The sequence below is a fragment of the Nymphaea colorata genome, chromosome 14 (genome assembly GCF_008831285.2).
Source record: "Nymphaea colorata isolate Beijing-Zhang1983 chromosome 14, ASM883128v2, whole genome shotgun sequence".
Lineage (NCBI taxonomy): Eukaryota > Viridiplantae > Streptophyta > Magnoliopsida > Nymphaeales > Nymphaeaceae > Nymphaea > Nymphaea colorata.
In genome coordinates, this window is record NC_045151.1 from 9338047 (window position 1) to 9348070 (window position 10024).

Consider the following 10024-nt stretch of genomic DNA (forward strand, 5'->3'; position numbering starts at 1 on the left):
ATGACAGAAGGGCAATATGTAAAGAGCAAAAGGAGGCAGAAGCAAGGAGATGCCCTCTCACCTCACCTCCTTTTGATAGTCATGGAAATGTTCTCAAGAGGAATAAAGGCGGGGATTCAATTCAATAACATCTCCTATTCAGAGGGGGCATAAAAAAATCTGGGTATTGCTGCTCTTCTTTTTGTTGATGATGTGCTTCTGTTTTTTAGGGTTACGAAGCAATCCTTGAGAGATATTTGGGACTTCATGTAGGAGATGTCAGACAAGGTTGTCTGATCATTAACAATGACAAGTCGGTCATTCTAACTTTCCATATGTATGACACAAAGTCTACTCAACTCAAGCGACTTCTGACTTGGAAAAGGGTCGCCTACCTATAACTTACTTAAGGGTTCCCCTTTTCATGGGCATCCTTTCGGATAGGATGTGCACCCCTCTTTTGGATAAAGTTGATAAAAAACAAAAGCTCTAGAAAACCAGTCTTCTCTCCTATGTAGGACACCTGAGCCTCATTAAATTCAACATTTCCTTCATTCTAACTCACTGAATGCTGGCTTACAAGCTCTCTCCTATGATCATCAAATGCGTCGAAAGAACCATGGTGAGGTTCCTGTGAGGAGGAGAACAAGAAAAGCGGGGCAATCACCTGATTGCATGGACAACAATAAGCAAGCTTTGTAGGCCTGTAGCTCCTAAATGACATAAACAGGGGCCTCACAGCTGTGCAGCTTTGCCATATTGTGAATCAAATGGGTTAACGTGTAGGTGGTTTTTCAAACCTGCATGGGAGACTCTAAAAGCCTCTAGATGCTATAACACCTTGGAAAGGCTCCTGGGCCTACAAGAAAATTGGATGGGGATGGCAGTGGATCGAAAGTCATATACAATGGTGGGTTGGTAGGGGCGATCGGGTGAAATTCTGGACAGACAACTGGGCGAGTCAAGTTTTGATCAACACCTTAAGCATAGGTGACTTTAGCGCATGGTGCAAGGATAGGAAGTTTCCACTTAATCATGCTGTTGAAGTGCACGGATCATGAGGCCTTTCATTTTCTTCAAGGCCTGAACCTTACCAAAGACCATGATCAGTTGGCATGGCACTCAAATGATGATGTCAAGACTCTTAAGGGTGGAGAAATTTCACAAGCTTTAAGGACTTGGGGCCCTAGAAGCAACTAGAGGAATAAAATTTGGAATCATAAGGCCCTAGCGACAACGTCATGGATGCTTTATCTAACCTACAAGAATAGCGCCCTACACATGACCGACTGAGGAGATTGGGGCATTCTAGTAGTTAGCCGATGCTACCTCTATGGCACTACACTGCAAACTAACCACCACATCCTTATTAAGTGAAAGCTGGCCTAGAATGTTTGAGGTCGTGCACTGTTTCAAGCAAAACTGCTCACCCTCAGCCTCGATCAGTACGTAATAAGAGGCCTGAAAAAAAAAACTTGAAGTCTAAATGGATGCAAGCCTGCTGGAATGTCTATTGTTAGGTTGTCATTTGGAAACTATGGCGGCTTCAACATGACAGCACAAAGAGCAGATGGAAGGCTACTCAGCAAGACATGTGAGAGAGTTAGTATGGAATTCCTGTTACGATGCATTCAGAAGCATTCTCATGAACAAGAAAGATAAGCAACTTATGCTAATGTGGGCTAGAACGGGCCTGATTTGCATAAGTCATGATCGTGTCTTACTTTTTGGTTAGCTTTTGGAGCTAAATGGGACTCAAGTTTTAATTTGGTCAGGCGATCTCAGTCAGCATCAATAGCATCACCGTAGTTGTTGCGGTATGGAGGAGTCAGCCTAGTGAAAAATTGTGTTGTGAAAATACAGTGGTTGCGGAGGGCCAAGATTCTGCAAAACTCAATCTGGTTTCCTCATGGTTAATGAGGACTATTTTGATTCCAGTTACCAAATAGATAATCTCCAATAATAGGGGTGAAAAAGGCGAATGAAAGGGATTCTGTATGGAACTACGATGATAGATGGAGAGAAATCAAGGAAAGCACAAGTAGGATGAATTTATGTAACGGCTACCCAACTCTCCAGGCAGGTCTTTTAGTTTATAGGTATGGCTACTTGAACGACAAGATAGACACAGACTAATGATTTTGGTGTTCTGCTAATCTCAAAGCTTGCTATGGGCATTAGAGGTTTTTTGGCTTGGGCCTGTTCTTGATCGTGTCTTCCTTTTTGGTTAGCTTTTGGAGCTGCAGTATGTTTTTGTCCAAGTTTTTGTCTCAATTGGGGTTTGATGCTGCCAACATCCCCATTCTTTTGGTTGTAGATATATGTTTTTGTTTTAATCAAGGGCAGGACCCTATCTCCCAACAATTCCGATTAGAAAATGAAAAGACTCTTCACCATCCGCATGAATCATAAAGAGCAATTTCTACACCAGTATTTAAATTAAATTTTAACCACAACTCAAAAACCAAATTAAGAGGCTCATTGCATACTCCATGGAGCATAATGTCTGTCCAGCTGTTCCTTTCATTACTTTTGAGTATACAACCACCATCTTCATCATGGTACCTTCCATGTAACATGGTCATGCATTTAATGCCCACCACCATGAAGACCAAGGGATCGCAGTGCCATGAGTTGCCACAATCTACTGGTCATTATTATGATCATTACTATTATTTTCTCCCCCTTAATGCGCAAACTCAAATATTCCCATTCTTTAAACTTAACAAACTTTGGATAAGATAAAGTCTTGTAAGACCGTTTGCAACCTGGTCGCTAGTGTTGCAACAATTGACTAAGATTACTCCACTTGCAAAAGCTTCACAAATAAGGTAGTGCCTGAGTTCAATTAGAAATAGTAGCTTTGTTGTCGTAGAAAGTTTCAGTTGATTGAGTTTGTTGAATCTGCATATCTTAAAGAATTCACCTCATTCAAATAGCTTGACAAGTTGCAGTAGTTGCAGCCACATATTGTGCTTCAAAAGATGTAAGTGTTACGGAATTTTGCTTTTTTGCACTCCATGACAGGACACCGGATCCAAGAGTAAATACGTACCCACTCATACTTTTCATGTCCTCCATTGAACATGCCCAATCACTATCAGAAAAACCATACAATTTAAAATTAGTGACCAGTACCATATGCCAATATTTAAGGTTCGTTGTATATATTGCAATATTTTTCTAGCAGCCCCAGATGAACAGTTAGATTATGCATAACTCTAAAAATAATCCAATTGCAAACAGAATGTCAGGCCATGTATGAGTCAAAAATATTAAGCTGCCCACAATGCTTCGAAAATATGACTCATTTGCTTTGATAGTTCCAACATCAATTTTAAGCTTCTCTCCTGCTTTCATTGGAGTAGAATTGCTTTTGCACTTATCCAAGTTAAATTTCTTCAACAAACCTGCTGTATATTTTTCTGAAATAAATATCTCATCATTAGTTTGCATCACTTGGAGACCAAAATAAAGTAATGCAACGGACCTAAATTGGACATCTCAAACTCCATCATCTTCAACTTAAATGATCACATAATTTCTTTTAAAGAGCCAGGATAAATTCATCTACGTATTCACAGAAACAAAAAAACTCATGATTTTCTACTTTTATATATAACATAGGCCCATTTTCGCTTCAACCAAAATCATTTTGATGGAAATATGATTCTAACTGGCTATACCAAGGCTGAGGTGCTTGTTTCAAGCCATACAGGGCTTGCTTCCATCTATATACTTTTTTTTCTTGACCAACAATAGCAAAACCTTGATCTTGATCAACATAAAGTCATAAACAAATTCATCCATGTACCCATTTAAAAAGACAGATTTAACATCAAGTTGAAAATCTTGTCACCCCTTTTGTGCAGCCACTGCAAGACAAATCTAGCCACAGAAGAATGTGTTTCGAAAAAATCAACTCCATATTTTTTAACATATCCTTTAGCTATCAACATGGATTTATGTTTTTGATATTTCCATTCTCATCATATTTTACTTTGTAAAATCATTTTAAACCATGAGAGTTCTTCCAGGTGGTAAATCTGTTAGTTCTAAGGTATCATTGTTCACAATGTCATGCAATTCTTCTTCCATAGATTTTTTCCACTCATCATTTTCACAGGCTTCTTCATAAGGTAGTGGTTTGAATACCATAAGTCACCTTTCTTGGTGGCCTTTCTTTTTCACTTGATTCGTCACCGTCATTGTTTGGAGGTTGTATAGAGCTACATGAGGCTTGTTCATCTTTACGTTAACTAAATGTATTATCATCCAACAGAAACTGCTTAGCATCATTTTTGTTCCATTCCCACTTACTATTTTCATAAAAAACTACATCACACCGAATGATTAACTTCTTTGAAACATGATTATATAAGCGATAACTTTAGATTCATCACTATATTCAACAGAAATGCATTTTTCGCTCCTTTTTTCCAGCTTAAAACATTCACTTGCATCAATCAATGCATAGGCAATGCAACCAAAAATTTTCAAATTACTTACATTGGGCTTTCTCTTGTTCCATGCCTCATATGAGGTTTTGTTTCAAACTAGATCTTCAACAAATAAATTGATGTAGCTACAACTTTTGCCCAAAAATTCAAAGGAAGATGCTTGACAATTAATATATTACCAGCCATTTTCATAATTGTTCTATTCTTCCTTTCAGGTACTCCATTCTGTTGTGAAGTCTTTCCAATTGTCAGCTGCATGTAAATCTCATTTTTATTACAAAAAAGATTAAAATCATCAAACAAAAATTCTTCCCCCTCTGTTGGTGCATAAAATTTTTTATAGTGTGATCATTATTTCTCAACAAGAGTTTTGAACTTCTTTTAATTTTTCAATAGTTTCATATTTGTGAAGAGAAAATAAACCCAACTCATAAAAGAAAGGTCATCAATGAATAACAAAAGATATCGATTGTTATTCATTGATGGCATTCTCATTAGCCAACATAAATCAGCATGAACTAATTCCAATGGTTGACAAATTTTACATGCCTTGCCAACTAGGAATGACAATTGATGTTGCTCGCCATACATACAACCTTCATAGACTCTATTAGGTGGCACAATCAATGGGCAATCCCAAAACTAATTTTTTTTTGAATAGGTAATTTCAACCCATTAAAATGCAAATGTCCTTATCTCAAGTGCCAAAGAGTAGAGATATCATCAACCTTAGCAATTAAAACATGATGATCAAAACAAGAAGGTTCAAGAAGACACATATGATTTTGTGCCATACTGACTGTGGCAATCGTTTTCCTAGCCCTCCTTATCTCACATGTATCATCTTAAAAAATAATTGAGCAACCACTTTGTGTAAGTTGTCATACACTTAGCAAATTTTGTGCTAAGCTAGGCACATTATACACATCTTCAATGACTTTTCTTTGGCTAGATTCAAAAGTTATTTCAACAGTACCTTTTCCCATAATCTGAAATTGATGATTATTACCAAGCCAAACATTTAGTTTCACTGACTCATTGATACTTTTAAATAATCTTTTCTTATTAGTCTTGTGGTTACTATAACCACTGTCCAAAAACCACATGTTTTGACTACTAATATTTAAATTTGTACTAGTAAGGAAAAGATTACTTTTTTTTTCCCACAAAATTTGCTTGTTTCTTGGATTTTTCTATGCAATTTGCTTCCAAATGACAAAATTTCTTGCAAACTTAGCATAAGTTAACTATTGAATTTTGGTTGTTCTAATTTTTCTCTCACCATTATTATACCTTTGACAGTTTACCTTATGCAGCCTCTTCCTTAACCACAGTTTACCATTATTGTATTATAGCCTCCACGTCCATGGCCTCTATTTTCATTTTTCTATTCATTGCAGTTAGCCTCCTTCATGCTTTTAGTACCCTGTTTAATTGCTGCTCATGTGCCAACAAAGAGCCCATTAATTCATTCAAAGTACAGGAAAAAAGGTCTTTTGAGTATTCTATGTCAGTAACAACATGATCAAATCTTGATGGCAAACTTCTTAAGACTTTTCTCAACTATTGATTGGTAATAGTCTCTCTAAATAACCTTAACTGTGACAGCAAGTCTAGAAAATAGAGTTTGAATGGATTCACCATCTTTCATAGAAATTGTTTCAAATTCTCTCCATAAACTTTGAAGTTTTATTATAGTCATTTTCTTGTCACCATGAAACTCTTGTGTCAATATAGTCCATGCCACATTTGGTTTGGTCGCATTTGGAATCCTTGGAAATAGGGCATCTGACATGGCTTGTTGCAACACCAACAATACCTTGGCATCTTTCTATTATTGTTATCTGACATCATCTGGTTATATACCCTTTCCTAGGGACTTGGAAGAGTCAACTTGTGTATATCGACCCTTAAGAAGTTCCCATAAATCTTGTAAATGAAATTTCATTTTTATACACCAAAATTTGTAATTCTCCCTATTAAAAATATGTACCTGCGACAAATTTAACATAGTAGGCTTTGTGGCCATCAGATTACCTTGATCAGCTTCAAATTTGTCAATGACAACAACTCCCTTTCACTGGACTACTTATCAACTCCAACACCCTTGATCAAACTTGACTGGTCTGATACCATAGATTGTTGGACTTCCTTAAGCACATGAAACTGAATCTCACAAGAACAATAACCAAAACGAAAAATGAAAAGAGAGAGGCACAAGTAAAAACTTCACTTCATTTCCTTACACTTGCTTCTTTTACAATGGGTGTATATATAGTGTCCCAAGCACCCACCTAACAAAGAAATGAAACTACTATCACTATGACTTTCTACTCTTTCATAATGATGACCCATTATTTTATACTTATCATCACGACATTAAAATGGAAAGACTCTTCACCATACGCATGAACCATAAAAAGCCATTACTAACATCAATATTAAAATTAACTTTTAACCATTACTCAAAACCAAATTAAGAGGCTCCTTGCATACTCCATGGAGCATAACATATGTACGGATGTTCCTTTCATTACTTTTGAGTGTGGAGCCACCATCTTCATCATGGCACCATGCATGTAACATACTCATGCATTTAATGCCCACAACCGTGAAGACAGAGGGATTGCAGTGCCATGCATTGCCACAATCTACTGCACATTATCACGAGCATTACTCTCACCACCTTCATCTTCTTTTGGAGCTTGAGGAGGCTTTAGATGTGTTGCTGGTTGAGGCATACCAGGAGAGCCGAGATCTACACAAGCTTGAAGTTTTTTGCATTCTGGTTTTTCAAATTCATTCTTAAGTACTAATTCAATACATGCTTTAGCTTAAAAAAAGAGCTGCTTACTTGTACATGTTCCAAGTAAATTGTCCAAGTATATTCTCTTCAGCTTGCACTAATCGCTGATCTATAAACAGATGAACAAGAGGCAGCATTACCATCACTGTGTTAGTCCTCCATTCCTTGGTTGCTTAGCCCCGATTGATCGTGATACTTCTTCACTCTTCAACCTTGGGAATCGCCATGGCCAGATCTCTTGCTTCTGTCACCGCTCTGTTGGCAATGGTTATGGCCGTTGGGTTGCACGAATAAAATATAACATTTATATGATGGTGTACGAGCAGCCAAGGTGCAGTGGCCATTCTAGGAAGTATGAGGTTTGCCGTTGTCAAGTCGACAGGAATTGCTACTGGCCATTTCAATTCAAGAGTGTTTACATGCTCATATTTTCTTATATGTTTTACTAGTTTTTTTTTATTATATGTGGATCTTTAAGTCATTAACATGTATGCAGAAAAAGGGTGAGAGAGAGTGTATTTTTATTGGCTTCATTGTTTTTTATATATTTTATTAGGTATCTTTCTTTTTATGTTGATTTTAAGTTTTTCATATGTGTAGAGAGAGAAAGAGAAAAAGAGAAAAAATAATTTTATTGGCAACTACTTTTGAAAATGTTTTATCAAATATTTTTGTTCATCATATGTGACTTTTATGTCGTTTATATGTCTAGAGATAGAAAAAAAGAACATTTTTAGTAAATGATATGTTTTATCATGTGTTTTATTTCATTGTTTGTAGAACCTAGATAGTTCATTCACACACACACACACACACACATATATATATATAAAGAGAGAGAGAGAGAGTATATATATATATATATATATATATATATATATAAAGAGAGAGAGAGATGAAAAAGATGTGTTAAACAAGTCTATTTAATGATTTAAGCAAGTGTTGGAAAAGACGAGTTGAGCATGCTGTCTATGCAAAGAAACACTGGAAAGATTACAATTTGTCCACAATGACAAGAACACTTTGTTCTTAGAATACATGTTCTAAGGACGTGTTCCAGGAACACACATGTGTTTGTTCATACCATATCTTGGTTGGACAAATCCCAATATTCTCCTACTTGTACAGATCAATGTATATAGGTAACCATTACAAACATATTAGCCCTTTAATCCACTATGGAGTCATTGAATCGTTTTTTCATATTTCTAAAAAACTAGAACGAAGTATTTTATGTTGACCATATGACAAGCTTTTTTAAGAACAAACAAATTTTAGTTGATGATTTTATTATGGTGCTTATGTCGAATTAAACCAACCAATTCTCGCCATGCACATGTTTGGAGTACAACCCAAGTTTTAGCACTTTAGTTGGAGAATTTGAAGCCGTAGATTTAGTTCCAATGTGCTGCATACACATCTGATAATTCTTTGTTCTTTATTTAAAAGAATGCACTTTCAATTCTAGACGCTTACATGAGGTTGTCTTCTTTTTATTATTAAAACAAGGCACAACTTCATTGTCAAAATAAATTTAGGTGGCTTTTCAATAGAATCCACCATCATCACCTGTGATATGAAGTATTTTTTTCAATATTCCATAGGAAGTAGTCACATAATGTACAATGAATTCAAATTTCATGGTGAGAGCAATAGTAGCAAAATGCATCTTGCCATTCCATGAGTTTCTGCCCCTTGCTAGGAGGAAGATATATCTCAAAGTTGACCTTCTGTTGTTGGCACATCCTCCTAAATTGGTATTTTGAATTGGTATTGGAGAAACAAAAAACTTCAAAATAATCCATATTGTGTTGTGTCAACATGTAGTCTTTTGTTTCTTGCAAATATGGCATGACTTTCTTTACAATTTTCCTACCTACCATGCTATATTAGATTAAAGTTTGTCAAACTTTACAATGAAAAATGAAATGACATGCCTTGTATAAGTATGTGCATAATACATGCTACTATCTCACTGATGCACATGGAACATTGACCATTTGTTTCTTTTTACATTTGCCTTGTCGATAATTCTTTAGGCTCAGGCTATCCCCTTGCACTATGAATGTTGGACTAGGAGAGGAATTCTTCATTCATATCTTTTAAGCATTTTGATATTGAGAAATTAGATAGAGATCAGTCAGTTTTAAATGATATTTTGGATCACTAAGATCAGTTAAAGACTTCAAAAATCCAATCAAAGCTGGCCTGCAATCTTGATGATATCTCTATTATTAAGGAAATCGGTGAAGAACACGATAGACTTATGTTGACCATGAAATATTATGAAATCATAGATGCCATGACTGTTCACATGGGATAAAAAAGTCAAATAGTTACTCACCTGTGTATTCTCATTGCGGAAATCCACAAGAGATAAGATGCATCTCATCGGCATGAGAACTGACCATTCCTACTGTCTTTAATTGGAGTAATTAGATCAAATACCATATTAAGTATATAAGGCCCCAAAATGTGATTGTTGTCAAATTTAAATGCAAAAAAAGGTCCTAAATTGGGAATGGACAAGTTTTAGAAAGTAAAGTGGATCATTAGAAATTGGAGAGTATGAACTAAAAGTTCTTGACTCTAGTGATGTAATTTATGATTCGTATGATCATAGATCCATGGTAGGGCTAATTTCTAAATCTAATAGGAATACATGGAGAATTAGATTTAATACATATCGAGGTTTGAATTCTACACTTGGACATGGGCTTAAAGAGGTCTAGATACAAAGTTCAAATCTGAATTTACTAAGGATGATTCAAATATTCAA

The 10024-nt window shown here is 35.9% G+C and overlaps 1 long non-coding RNA gene across 1 annotated transcript in view; it reads right to left on the reverse strand.

Annotated features, from left to right (window-relative positions):
• Positions 1-6858: 6858 nt before the first annotated feature.
• LOC116267758 (uncharacterized) overlaps positions 6859-10024 on the reverse strand; it is a 7596-nt gene continuing 4430 nt past the window's right edge. The window contains exon 5 of the long non-coding RNA XR_004175665.1: positions 6859-7500. This is a non-coding gene — a long non-coding RNA (uncharacterized LOC116267758). The remainder of the gene's footprint in view (positions 7501-10024) is intronic.